Source organism: Crocuta crocuta, unplaced genomic scaffold, assembly GCF_008692635.1.
Source record: "Crocuta crocuta isolate KB4526 unplaced genomic scaffold, BGI_CrCroc_1.0 scaffold328, whole genome shotgun sequence".
Taxonomy (NCBI): Eukaryota; Metazoa; Chordata; class Mammalia; order Carnivora; family Hyaenidae; genus Crocuta; species Crocuta crocuta.
In genome coordinates this window covers 1,004,285-1,018,102 of record NW_027529645.1, presented here as the reverse complement: position 1 = coordinate 1,018,102, position 13,818 = coordinate 1,004,285, and the positions used below count along the sequence as shown (strand labels likewise).

General features: G+C 42.6%; 1 protein-coding gene across 1 annotated transcript in view; it reads right to left on the bottom strand.

Moving 5' to 3' along the window:
* SMNDC1 (survival motor neuron domain containing 1) overlaps window positions 1–4,507 on the bottom strand; it is a 32,819-nt gene extending 28,312 nt beyond the window's left edge. The window contains exon 1 of the mRNA XM_077762431.1: window positions 4,215–4,507. The gene's annotated coding sequence lies outside the window, so the exon portion shown is untranslated. The remainder of the gene's footprint in view (window positions 1–4,214) is intronic.
* Window positions 4,508–13,818: the final 9,311 nt, after the last annotated feature.

Here is a 13,818-nt window from a genome sequence, read left to right as displayed (position 1 = left end):
TCTGAGCAGTGGAATAAAATAATGTACAAGACAGTTGTAATTCCTCTACTCATAGTCAATACAGATGTATACATTTTTTACTGAGAAAACATGCTCTTTGTCTTTTAAAAAATTTTAATGTTTTTTAATTTATTTCTGAGAGAGAGAGACACACACACAGCGTGAGCAGGGGAGGGTCAGAGAGAGGGAGATACAGAATCTGAAACAGGCTTCAGGCTCTGAGCTGGCTGTCAGCACAGAGCCCAATGCGGGGCTCAAACCCATGAACTGTGAGATCATGACCTGAGCCGAAGTTGGGCGCTTAACTGACTAAGCCACCCAGGCGCCCTGAAAACATGTTTTTTAAATATCAACTGATCTTTACCTAGATGGCCCATAGATCATACACTGTCTAAAATGGAATTTATCTTTTTGCCATTCCTTATATTTTCTTTTTCAAGAAATAATGCTACCTGCCACATTCACATATAAGAGAGAAGACTGGAGTCCCATTGGACTCAGCCTTTCTTTTCTTCTCCACCTCAGTGAGACATCAATTCCAGCTATTACACCATTACATAGCTCAAACTCTTCCCTCCTCACAGCCACTGTCTTGGTTCAGTCCTCTAGCATTTATGGCCTGGAAGCCTCCTAAGGTGTCATCCTGCTCTTCTTTTAGCTGCCAGATTTGTTATTTTAAGCCCCAATTCTTATCATGTCATTTTCCAGTATAAAACCTTCCAGTAGTTTTCCATCTCTTTGGAAATAAACTTTCTTCACCTTAGCATGACCTAGAAGTTCCTTTAAGATCTGAGTTCTGCGGAAATCTCTAGCTTTAGTCCTGTCAAATCATATGAAGGTCTCTGAATGAGCCATGGTATCACACCTCTATGGCTTTGCCAATGTTGATCTTTTGTATTTGATCAGGGGGAGGTTTTTCTTCTCTCATTTCTTGGTTAATCTGTACTCATCCTTCAATCCTCAGCTCAAGGATCACCTCCTCTTGTAGGCTTTCTCTTATTCCTTTCTCCAGTAGAATTGGATGTTTCCATGATCCTCCTTTATGATGTCATGACATCCTGTGCTTATTTACCTCTGTTATATCCGGTGTTCCACTCTACTCTCACCATTGATTTCCTATAGGATCAGGTCTTATTCATCTGTAGGTTCCAAGAACGTGGCATAGAGTAGATGCCTTGATGTTTGTTGAATGAATGTCTGAGTAAAACAGAGTTTGAACTGATTACCTAGATGGATCCTATCCATTTCTTAGCCACTAAGATCTTCTTTGCCCTGATAAACTTTCCCAAGATAAAACATGAAGATTCATGTGAAAAAAAGTAGAAAAGCACTTGGGGCAAAAGCCCAAGGAGAGGGATTTTGTACACATGCGTAGGTAAGGAGACGTAAGGATACTGGAGCATATGGGGCTTATTTTCCCACCACAAGGTTGACTTGAGCACCTCCTTAGGTCACCACCGTCTCGTATGATCATTAGCACATGGGTAGACCAACTGGCTTAAATTGGGAGCACAGCCTTTTTCAGTGAAATTATTTTTGTACTCTTTTCAACTGTAGGTGGTAGACTACCCTTATTTGCTTTTTATATTCTATTATTTGTAGAATAGTACTCATGCCCACCACTCATATTCCTGGGGCATTTGCTTCTAAGCTAGATTTAGTAGGTCCTTTTATGAATTTCTCCTAAATGGGTTTTAGCAACTCATTTGCCAAAACAAAGTCTAAATTTCTCCAAAATATTATCCTTTGTTTGCAGTCATTTTCAGCTCATTAGCATTTATTGATTTCAGATCCACCATGTAGGGAAATCATTCTCTGAATTCAGAGACCAGCTCAAACCAAGAAAGGTGGGACCCACAGAATGGTTTGACTCTCACAGCTGAACAGGTGTGAGTCATCTGTAACTTTGGAGAGAGGCCTCTGCTACTGCATCACCCCCACGTCAGCTGCCCTGGCTTCTGCGCAGCTTCCATTTGCCAGAGCTGGTGGGTATAGGACTGGAGGCCAGGCAAGCCAGCACTTACCTCTGCTCTCATTGGTGTACACCAGTCCTCTTCTCTGTGGCCTACTGTTCTCCTTCTAGGAGCTTCCAGTCAAAATTATTCCCTTATAAAGTTTATCGTATGTCCCCTAGTTGAAAAATATGCACATATTTTGGGGTTTTTTCATTGCCAGATGAAAAATTACCAGATCAGTATTTTCTGTAGATATCTCTTGATTTACGTAGTGTTCTTGCTCTGAATCCACTTAATAGATTATAAAGGAAGGGCTCTTGAGACCTGGGAGAGGCAATATTCCTCCAAAATGTCCAACCCAAGCCACACACGGCAAGTCTGTTGCCAAGTCTCTACCTCTCGGAAACTCCTTTAGGATAAGAGAGATCCCTTTAAATTTCACTAAAAAGCAATTCAAATGCAGCAGAAGTATCAACAACAAAGATATACCAAAGAAGGAAAATAAGTTGTCAAGAACAGTGAGTAATGGCAGAGTTAAAAAAATCAATATCTGTCCACATATTTCTATGCATGGGGTGCATCCATCAAAGTGAGTGGGTGACATTTGTCCCAGCCTTGCTTGAGCCAGCCAGTGCTGCATGACTCACCTTCTGTGCTATCAGCAAACCACCAAGCCTCTTGTTTGGGAGTTAACAGACTCTCTAAAGGAAACACTATTCTGAATCTGTCATTAATTGCGTCTTTAAATGTAATTCAATTGCCAACCAATTTACAAATTTCCTCCATATTCTCCAGGTTGTTTCTAACTTTCTTCCCAATCACTTTTGCAGCCTAGCTGGATTTGATTGGGCTTATCTTAGTTTGCTTTGAGGAGGAATTGACATATCTCTGTCTCTAAGATCATTGTGTCTCCCTCACAGAGGTCAGGTAGAGCAGAGAGGTGATCTCATAGGGTTTTTCCACCCAGTGATTCTGATTTTTAAAACAAATATGTGAAAGCCCCAATCATTGCCTCTTAAAATCCCCTTTGTACTCAAAGAGGAAGCTTGGTGAATAGTTCCAGCAAAAGTATCAGGAATATCAGATAGCACTGATTCACCAAGTTTTGGAAACAAACCTCAGTTTCTCCAATTATTGGTTCCAGGATGAGAATACTTCCCTTTCTCATGTGCCAATGAGGTAACAATACAGAGATCAGCCTGTCCTCTGACAAACATGACACATGAGTTGACAAGTGTACCAGCTTTTTCCACCCCAGCTCATGCTGTGCCCTTCTGGCTACATTGCTTCCCTGGGTTCTCTACCAAGTCTTAATCATCCTTGGAGGTCCCCCTCTCTCTCAGGAACATTTCCCAACTTACTGGCTCAGAAGGAGCTTTTCTTCCCCTGAACTCCTCTGGCACATATGCCAAAATCTCTTATACAACATTTAGTGTAGGCTTTCCAGGGTAGGGACTGTGCTGAATTCTTATTTGTGCACTTATGGGATGGTAGTGCTTAGCTTACAGTGGTGGTGGATCAACCAAACCTAAGCTGATCGAAATTTGGACTACCACTTACTTGCACTAATAAGTGCCTCATTGTTTAGACAATTCTGTTATTTGTGGCTGAAATATCCTCCTAGATACACTTGTTTTTATTCCTCCAATCCCAAGTATCACCTGGCACAATGTCCAGTTTAGTAAATGCTCAATAAGCACTTGTTCAATGAATGAATTCATAGTCACTGAGCACCTATATATGCCAAATACTGGAGATGAAGTAGTAACTAAACATAGTTCCTGTCATTATGGATTTTATTCTCTGGTGAGAATAAACTGCCTTTTGTGGGTCAAGTTAGAAGCCTCTGTAGAGAAATAAGCTTTGGTTTCTGTTTGTACAAGTAGATGGGTTCAACCAACGTAAGTGCTTAGAATGGGAACACTTGTGCCAAAGGCTCACTGCTTAGGAATTCACCTGACCACCAGAGTGACTTTCTGCAGTTAAAGAAAAAGGAAATAACAAGGAGGATCATGAAGAATGCTTTGTCCCCAAGTTCATGACTCAGAGGAAAAACTACAGTGCTCTTATTACCATATCTCAGCCACAGAGCATAAGACACGTAATTGCAGAGAACCAAATGGGTGTAACAATCTGAAGGGGTTAGGAAAACTTGATTTTACTAAATAAATGGAATTTTAAGAAGGGAAAACATGACCTACTGAGTGTCAATCTGTGAGTGTATGAAAGGAATCATGAGGTAGGTAGGGATCAACTCACGTCTAGCTCTTCTCTCTGTGTGATGCCCATCACTGAAGATTAAGGGAGGAATCACCTGCTGAGGGAAATGCCTGATGTGAAGGCAGACTTTGGGTAGCAACACGCCTGGCCAGAAAGCAAATTCAGATGGGTGGGGTAGAAAGGAGCAATCCAACAAAATGAGTTGAGAGGCAAAATCCAGAAGACTAACAGTGATGCAAGGCAAAGAAACATTAGACCTAGAAAGATGAGGGCTTCATGGACTAGGGCTCAGGAGCTTTGAGGCCAGAGTCAAGGACATTGACCCTCCTGTTCTGAGGTCAGGCCTTAATAATAAACTCAGTACCAGCTGACAGAAGACTGACAAAGCATGACCCCTTCCAGGGTAGGAGGTGTCACAAAGGCCTTGTGAGATAAGGTACTCAGTGTAGTGTAAATACTCAATGGATGAATGAACTCATCAGCCTGCCCTGTAAGATGGCAGCAGCCAGACCGTTCTTCATCTTTAAGTATTCATAATATAGGTTCTTCTGGAACTGGCAAAAATTTCAGCTCTGTGAAACAAAAAGAATTGTAATGGACATCTTTTTTTTTTCTCCCACAACTTTCATCCCTGCCCCCTGGTGATGGCATTGAAGTTTTTTTAAGGAGGATGGGGGGAGGCCATACCTCTTCTGCCCCCAAACCATGTGACCCAAGTGATGCCAGTTCCCAATCACTCTCTCCCATCTAGGAGTGGGTAACTTGACTAATTAGTATATTACTTCTCTCTAGACACAGTGATTGGTTCAGGGATGGGCATACCATCCGGGTTGGTCCAATGAAAATTAACTCTGAGATTTTTGCTGGGAAGACTAGAAGAGTCAGCTCTCTTTCTGCTGGGGCTGCTGAACTGTACAGTGTAGAACATAAGCACAGAGCTGGCAGGAGCCACTGCATGAAGAGGACTTGCAAGCAAGTGGAATCAATCCAATGGAGAGCAGGGCTAAGAGAGAGAGAAGGGGAGATTGAAAGGCAATAATTCTGGCAATATAATTTTGAGTCTCTGGTACCAGCTGTGCCTAAAGACAGGCCTACTCCTAGTCTTCTCTGTTACTATTGTTTAAGATAGTCCAAACTAGTTTCTGTTACTTGCAACTTGGCATCCTGAAATGGTAAATAATGGAGGCCATATTATGATAACTTGCTTTCCCATCTTCTCAGATAAATTGATAAGATCCAGCCAATCAACTTATATAGTGCTATTGCCAAATTCTATTCTAAGCAATGGGGATAAAACCATGAATATAACAGAGTCTTTGCCCTGAAGGAACTTAGCTTCCAGCAGGAGGAGACTATTACACAAATCAGTAATAAATACATAAGAAAAGTTCAGGTATAGATAAAAAGAATCAAGAATATACATAGGATTATGCTGAGCGAAATAAGTCAGGCAGAAAAGGACAAATATCATATGTTTGCACATATAGGAGGATTGGGAGGAACTTAACGGAGGACCATGGGGGAGAAGAAGGGGGGAAATAGTGGGGGAAAGGGAGAGAGGCAAACCTTGAGAGACTCTTGAATGCTGAGAACAAACTGAGGACTCATGGGTGTGGGGGGGGAGGGGGGAGATGGGCATGGAGGAGGGCACGTGTGGGGATGAGCGCCGGGTGTTATATGGAAACCAACTTGACAATAAACTATTTGTAAAAAAAAAAAAAAAAAGAAAAAAGAATATACATAGGATCATGAGCAGGAGAGCCAGGGAAGTTCTCTTGAGGGAGGTGGTGACATCTGAGATGAGGTCATAATAATAAGAGGCAGCCATTCAAAGACTAGGAAAGAATCCTCCCACATAAAGAAGAGCAGGGAAGCTGGGTAGCTCAGTCAGTTATGCATCCAACTCTTGATTTCAGCTCACGTCATGGTCTCATGGTTCTTGAGTTTGAGGCCTGTGTCAGGCTCTGCGCTGACAACATGGAGCCCATTTGGGATTCTCTGTCTCCCTCTCTCTCTGCCCCTCCCCTACTTGCTGTATCTCAAAAATAAACATTTTTTTTAAAAAAGCAAATATAAAGTCCCTAATACATGAATAAGACTGGCTATGGATAGACAGTGAGTGTGGCTGGAGTGTCCTGAGTGAGGGACAAGTGGAGAGAGATGAGACTGGGCAGGTAAGCTGGGGCAGCTTAACCTGAGAGTTTGAGTTTTATTCTGAATGCCATGGGCACTCAGTGGAGTGTTAAGAGGATCTAACTTACCTTTTAAGACATTATTCTCATTGTAGGGTGAAGGTTGGACCAAAGGAAGACAAGAGGGAAGGAAGAAAGACCTATTAGGAGGTAATGCAATAGTCCAGGCAAGAAATGAAGGAGGGACACTGGGCCAGGGTTGGAATATCCAAGATGGAAATGGAGACAGGTGGTAGATTTTGGATACATTTTGGAGGCAGAGCCTATAGGATATACTGATGGGTTAGAAGTGAGGTGTGAGGAAAGGGATGATTCAAGCAGTAGATGATGGTGTCATTTACAAAAAGGAGAAATCTGAATTGGGGTAGGAAAGAGTCCATACTTCTATCTTAACTGTGTGAGACATCCAGGTAGAGGTCAAGTGGGCAGTTGGTTAGCTTCACCTGGAATTCAGCAGAGATGTTTAGGCTAGAGAGAGTTATTTGCAGGCCATAGACATATGGAGGGACTGGGGGAGAACACTCAACTAAAGAAGAAAAGATTGATGACCAAAAACAGCCCTGGGCCTGCACCAGTGGGAGAAGGAGCAAAGGAAAATGAGGCATGGCTGGTGAAGTAAGAAGAAAACCAGACAAACATGATGACACAGAAGCCTAGACAAGTGTTTCGAGAACAAAAGAGTTGTCATCTAGGTTGAATGCTGACACTGAGATTAAGTAAGAGGAGGACAGACAACTGACCATTGGCTTTGGGTAGATGACCCAGATAAGGGACTGTTTAGTGGCAAGATTAGGACAAAAGCCACATGGCAGTGCAATGAAGAGAAGAGAGCCAAGGAACACCCAGGTGGTGACACAAAGCTTGTAGGGCAGACACATGGAATGTATTGACAAGCCTTTGTTAGGGAGATGCCGTCTTTAAGAGTCAGATATTTTTACAATTTATTTTTAGTTTAGATTTACATATAGTGAAATGTCTAGGCCTTAAGTGATGAGATTTTTTTACTGAGGTAAAATTTCACATCACATTTTCATCACTCCCAAGGAAGACCCCATACTCCTTAGTAGTATGGAGTTTCCTTTTGGGATATGCTTTCTTAATATATAATTTAATACGCTCCAAGTAAACATTTATTTTTTAGGTCTGAGTAGCTAAATGCCACATAATAAAACAGCTCTTTATTGAAAGAAGATGGGCCAAGCCAAAGTAATCTGTGACGTTAGAAGTCAGCATCATGATTATCTTTGGGAAGAAGTTTATGGTGAATGGAAGAACAGTGAGGGGGGTGGGGAGGTTCTGAAGTGGTCTGTTCCTGGACCTAGGTGGTTGTTTCATGGATGTGTTCACTTAAAGATACTTACTCAAGTTGTACATTCATGATAGACACACTTTTCTGTTAGTATGCTTCAACTTAAATGTTTTAAAAAAATAGCTAAGGAATCAGGAGGCCTGGGCTTCAGTTCCAGTGCAGGAGGTGAGTATCTGTGTGATCCTATGCAAGCCACTTAAGCTCTCTGGACCTCAAACTCCCTCAACTGGAAATTCATTGAACCACATGCCCTTCAAGGTTCCTTCCACCCAACATGGATCCACGTGCAGTTTCCTCCATTTGAAGTCGGGCACTTGTGCTACTGAAATCAGCCTGCAGCCCTCACTGACCTTGACAGAGGGAGAGTCAGGCTTTTTTCATGTTCTTCCTTTCAGAAACTAAGAGTTGCAGCTGATGTCTCTGTGGTGCCACTTGTCACCGGCAAGGCAGCTGTGAAGTTAATGATAGTGCAAATAAAAAGCTGCTAGTAATTAGGCGGCTGGATGTTTGAGCATTATTGTTATTTTAAAAAATCAATTAGCTGAATAAGAAAATGCCATTGAGACAAACATTTATTTTTCTCCCTAGCACAGCTCCAGCTGGGTAGGAGGATAATGTGGTCAATTCCAGAAGGGGAAAATATGGTTCTGATATATTGGAAATTAATATATGTTTTCAGAGCTGCATAGAGGAAGATAGAGGCTTTTAATTTTTTTGTTTAAGTTTTTGTAAGGGAAGAAGAAGCTTCACATGATTACCTGTGATTTACACCCACTACTGCTTTATTAGCAAGCCTCCAGCTCTGGCAATGACCGCATCTCCATTTTCTCCTTTTAGAAGGCCTTTTGTAAGAAAAAATGCTTTTAGGACATCTGGGGTTATTGATCAGTATTACAATCTCTGGGATAAGATCTGGGGACTCTGTGAAACAAACGAATGAAGCAATAGAAATTTTTTCCTGTACTTCTCTTGTTCATTGTTCAAATAACGCATTTAGCCAAGCAGGTAATGTAATATGGTTGTGTTTGTTTAGAGATCTCTTCTGAAGGCTACCTGGGTCTGTGTCCTGCATTAACCAGGTAACTCTGGGGCCAGTTATGGAAATTTCCTGTAAAAGATATTCTGTTAGTACCTACCTCAGGGTGTATGTGTGTGTATGTGTATGTACACGTGTGTGCACACGCAAACATAAATTAGTTTGCATAATGCAAGGACTTTACTCAGTGCCTGACGTGTAACAGACACTCAGTAAATATTAGCTATTTTTACTCTGGGGGAAAAAGAGACAGTTCTTATGCCTGTGGGGAAGGGACAGAGAAGTATCAAGCAGCATAAAGTAGATCCAACTGTTTTCCTTTTGTGTGGCCTGTGGACTCCTGCATATAAAGGCTCTCATGAGACCCCTAGGAGGGCTTTTAGACCTCTCCATGCTGATCAATTTTTAGTCCCTGTTTGTTGCACTTTTAGAACCACAAATAGCCCTGGAGAGAGGGAGTCAGAAGATGTGACAGTTCCCTTGCAATGGATGGTGACCACACCCCCTGCCGAAGCAGCTGGTGACACAGGCCTTGAGCATAATGGAAGGCATTTGGGGATCTATTTTTCCCTCACTGCGTAGAGGATTACTCACCTCACTCTTCTGTGTCACAAGGAAGGAGGTGGGGGGGGGGACACAATAAACTGCCAAGGATGAGTCAAGTTTTAATAGAGCATCTTTGCTCTGAAGGCAGTGACTGCTACTTCTTATGCACTCCTGAGATGCAAATGGCAGAGCAAGTCTCGAACTCAAGCTCTTTTTCTTCTTTCTTTTTAGGGAATGGTGACAACTAGAACTGTACTTTTTCCCCCCTTCCTTCCTCCCTCCCTCCCTCTCTCTCTCTCTCTCTCTCTCTGTCTCTCTCTCTCTTTCTTTCCTGTATTTTGTGTTCTTTCTGGGTTAGAGAATGAGGGAAAGTGATACTCCCAGAGCTGGCTCCTCTAGGGCCTCTGTGAGTCTTGATCATGAACCCTGACTGGCTTGGGTGCTTCAGCTCTTACCTTCTGAAATGTCTGCCCCCACCTGAGTATTTCTGCCCTTCCCTTCCAGGAGTGGCCACGGTCAGCTGGCTCTGAATTAAAAATAAGTATGGACAGCTTCTTCCCTGCCCAGTACACTGCTGTGGCTTCTTGGCACGTGTGCCCCCATCCACTGCTACGTTTAGTTCAGTCAAGAAGCTGGTTAATTGCCACATGAGTGTACGTGCCACTGTCTACGGCTCTGACCTTCCTATAAAGCTCTCTCCTCAGGGTGACATGGAGTCTTTCCCAGAGGTATCAAGGGAGAAGGATGCTAATGGGAGAGGAGACAAGATCAGTTTTATAATCATTTAGTGTTTAAGCTAAACACCGTGTGTTTGCATGTATTTTCTTATTCCATAGTATGAAGTAGTAGAAAGATCAGAAAGAAAGTAAAGGGTAGGGCCAAGCTCAGGGTACAGGGCAGGAGAGAATAGACAACATTGTTGAATTGATTAGTCAACTGGCAGGAGGCATATTTTGAACATCTCCAAAGACCAGAGGAAACAACACTGCAGAAAATATTGATTTTAACTGAACCTAGTGTGCTTGAGGCGAGCAATTCCCAAACTTAGCCGACCATTAGAGTCACAGGGAGCTTTCCGATGATACATGTTCTGGGCTGTGTGCCGGGGAATTCTGAGTCCCTGGGCTTGGATGAGAATCCTCATTTTAGAAGTTTTCCCAGGTGGTTTTGGTGACCAGTAGGTTGTTTAATTACTAAGTTGGGGCACATTTTGAGGAGAGATGGTCACATATTATCTACCATCAACAAGGCAGCTCAGGCTTATTTCTAAATCTTTTGTTGTGAAATGTAACACACAAACAAAAAAACATACAAAACAGAAATGGCTCAAAACAACACCCAAGCGTCAACATAGAACACTGCAAACAGGTATGTTTGTTTGTTTTTGTTTTGTTTTTGCAATATACAAAGTCTTGAAAATCTCCATATTTATAAACCACTGAAGCTGTTCCATTTCTCCAGCACCTGAATTGCAAGCCTTGGGCTTTTGGTGTATCCTGTTAACTCTCAGGCTTTTCTCTGACTTTTCACCCTCCATAATCTTTGCACTTGGATCCTGTGATGAGCCAGGGGTCAGAATCTTGTATCAAGTCACCATTAGATCCTCTACCTGCCCGAATATGACCTTGGACAAGGTACTTCACACCCCTGATCCTTAGATTTCCCATCTATGAAATAAGAAAAATAGCAGTATCTACCCCATAGGATTTTTGTGAGCATTAAATTATTGAGCGAACTCAATATTGCCTGGCAATCTGCAATTTTCTTATCAGATCCTGTTTTCACTTGGCTCCTCTCCAAAACATCTCTTCCTGGAAATTATCCCTATGCGCCAGAGGTTTGTGTCATTTCCATCCGTATAAAGACACGCTCTCTTATCTCTTGTTTTAAAAGGAAACAAGCAAGCACAAAACCTTCCTTGGCCCCACATCTCTCTCCTGCCATTACCTTATTTTTCTGCCTCCGGTCTCGGCAACATTTTTGTCATTACCGTCTCTGCTTGTTCATTCTATGTGGTCTCCTCTGTGCTCTGCAGTTGAGGCTTCTGTTGTCCCTAAGCCACCGAGACCACACCTGTCAAGAGGGCCAGGAGTATCTCCATTGTCTTAGTCCAGCAATTACTGCTTTGTTCTGAACTTAGTTGGTCTTTCAGCAGCATTTGACAGAGTCAACCATGCTGAGGGCTGGAGAGAGAAGCTTCAGGACAAGAGGGGACTGCAAGCCCAGAGGCTCTCAGAGGGGAACAAGCTTAGTGGGCTCAAGAAACAAACAAAGTTTGGGGCACCTGGGTGGCTTAGTCGGTTAAGTGTCCAACTTTCGCTTAGGTCATGATCTCGCAGTTCGTGGGTTTGAGCCCTGCGTCGGGCTCTGTGCTGACTGCCAGCTCAGAGCCTGGAGCCTATTTCGGAGTCTGTGTCTCCCTCTCTCTCTGACCCTCCCCTGCTCACGCTGTCTCTCTCTCTCTCCTAGAAATAAATTTTAAAAAGATTTAAAAAAAAGATTAAAAAAAAAAAAAGAAACAAACAAAGGTTGGTATGACTGGAGCCCAGAGAGGGAGGAGAAGGAGCTGAGAAAGCGAAGCCTCAGGAGCCAAAGCATATGGCACCTTGTCAACTGGAGTGAAGCTTCCGTGCGTGCGGCACCTGGCACAGAGCAAGTGCTCAGTATTAGCTATTATCACTGTTATTATTAGGGTCTTCATAGTGCTGAGTATGAGAAAGAGGCAGAAGGAGCTGGGTAGGGAAGTGAATGAAAAGTCCCAGGTCTTGAAGATCTTTCACCCTATTGAGGGTCTAGATCATACCTGTCACATAGGTAGCCGGGAGAGAGCCCACNCCTCCCCCCTGCCTCTTTCTTGGTGAATTGCATCCCTTTCTGTGATTCTCTCTGGATAATTAAGGTTTAGCTTTTCACTTGAAAGGGAGCAGAAGTGGGCTGTAAGTCCCGTTGAAGAAAGAGATGACTAAGAAGCTTCCAACCATGAGATTACCATGTGGGCTGAGGACAGACACCGTCCCTGTGTCCTCTGTGATTTTCCAGACTACTCAAAGTAGTCCCCTCCACATAAATAATAGCTGGTCTGTTGTTTCATTTGGACCAAGTTCCAAACTGCACAAAGGAAATCAATCTCTGGAAGCAGCCCTTTGGTTTCATGATGCAATACATGTGACCTGAAGCAGGTGCGTTTTTCTTCTCCTGATGTCCTTGCCACACACCTTCCTACTCTGGGCACACCTGCAGGCATGCACACACACTCAGCACACATTCAACATATAAACACACACACCACACTCAACGCACCTCCAGATATTTAATACACACACTCAACACACATCTCTGTCATATCTAAAATTAATTTGCTTTCATTTCCAAACTCTGACGCTAGCAGAGTTCTTCCTCAAAATGATAAACCCATAGAACATTCTTGGTAATAGCATGTAAATGAGTAAGATCACTGTGTTCCCTGTTTTTGATTCTGGTAGACCACTCATATGGCAAGAAATATGCTGAGGAAGAATGTATTCCATTCTTAATCTGAATGTTTTCAGACTTTTGTGCTTGAGGACATTTTGTCATTGTATTGGTTTTCTTGTGTTCCTCTTTGTCATGTCTAGAAGTTCAATATTCTTTCCTGTCACGTGTCATTTCCAGCATCCCTGGCCTGTGAGATGTCTTTATCCTCTCCTTGGATTTGAAAACATCTGTCGAGTGTCTGAATGTGTCTGGCTCAATACAGGTGCCTCACTTGAAGAAAATTTAGTAGAGTATTAAGAGTCAAAGTATTTTTCTTATTTTTAACAAATTTTCCTTTACATTAATAACCATATTTTGAACCTATCTGCCACTGATGGAAACAGAAAAAAAAATTGCTCCATCACCCACAGATAGTTTGAGAAAAAATTAAATACACAACATTAAAGCCAAGAAATTCTATTCATGAAAAGACACACAAAGGATGAAAAAGCCACATGATGGGGGGGGGCAGAAATATATGCAGCACATTAATGGTTAAGGGAGCTTTAAGAAGTGGGCAAAGAAGTGAACACTTTACACGAGAAATCCAAATGCCTGGGGAACAGCTGAGGTGTCCCACCTCACTACCACCAGGGAAATGAATATTAAAACCACAGCAAAAGCCACAGTTTATTAATAGGGACTAAAATTTCTGATCGACAGAAGTGTCATAATTCCAAATGCTGGTGAGGATGCCGAGCACCGAAGGCTCTCTGGTGGGAGGACAAACTGCTCAGAGCCTTGCCTTTGGAACACTGTTAGGTGCTTACAGCCTTCATTCCTCTGTTCCTGCCTCTTAAGCTTAGTACATTTTTTTTAAAGATTTTTATTTTTAAGTGATCTCTATATGCAGCATGGGGCTCGAAGTCACAACCCTGAGATTGCTTGCTCCACCAACTGAGCCAGCCAGGTGCCTCGAGCTTAAAAAACATTTTTCATTGTTTTTTCTCACATAGGATTTCAAGCCATATAACCATTGTCCAAAATAAGGGTAATCCCAGAAGCATTAGCGAATGAGGCCATCCCGGCCCTGGCCTCCACAGACAT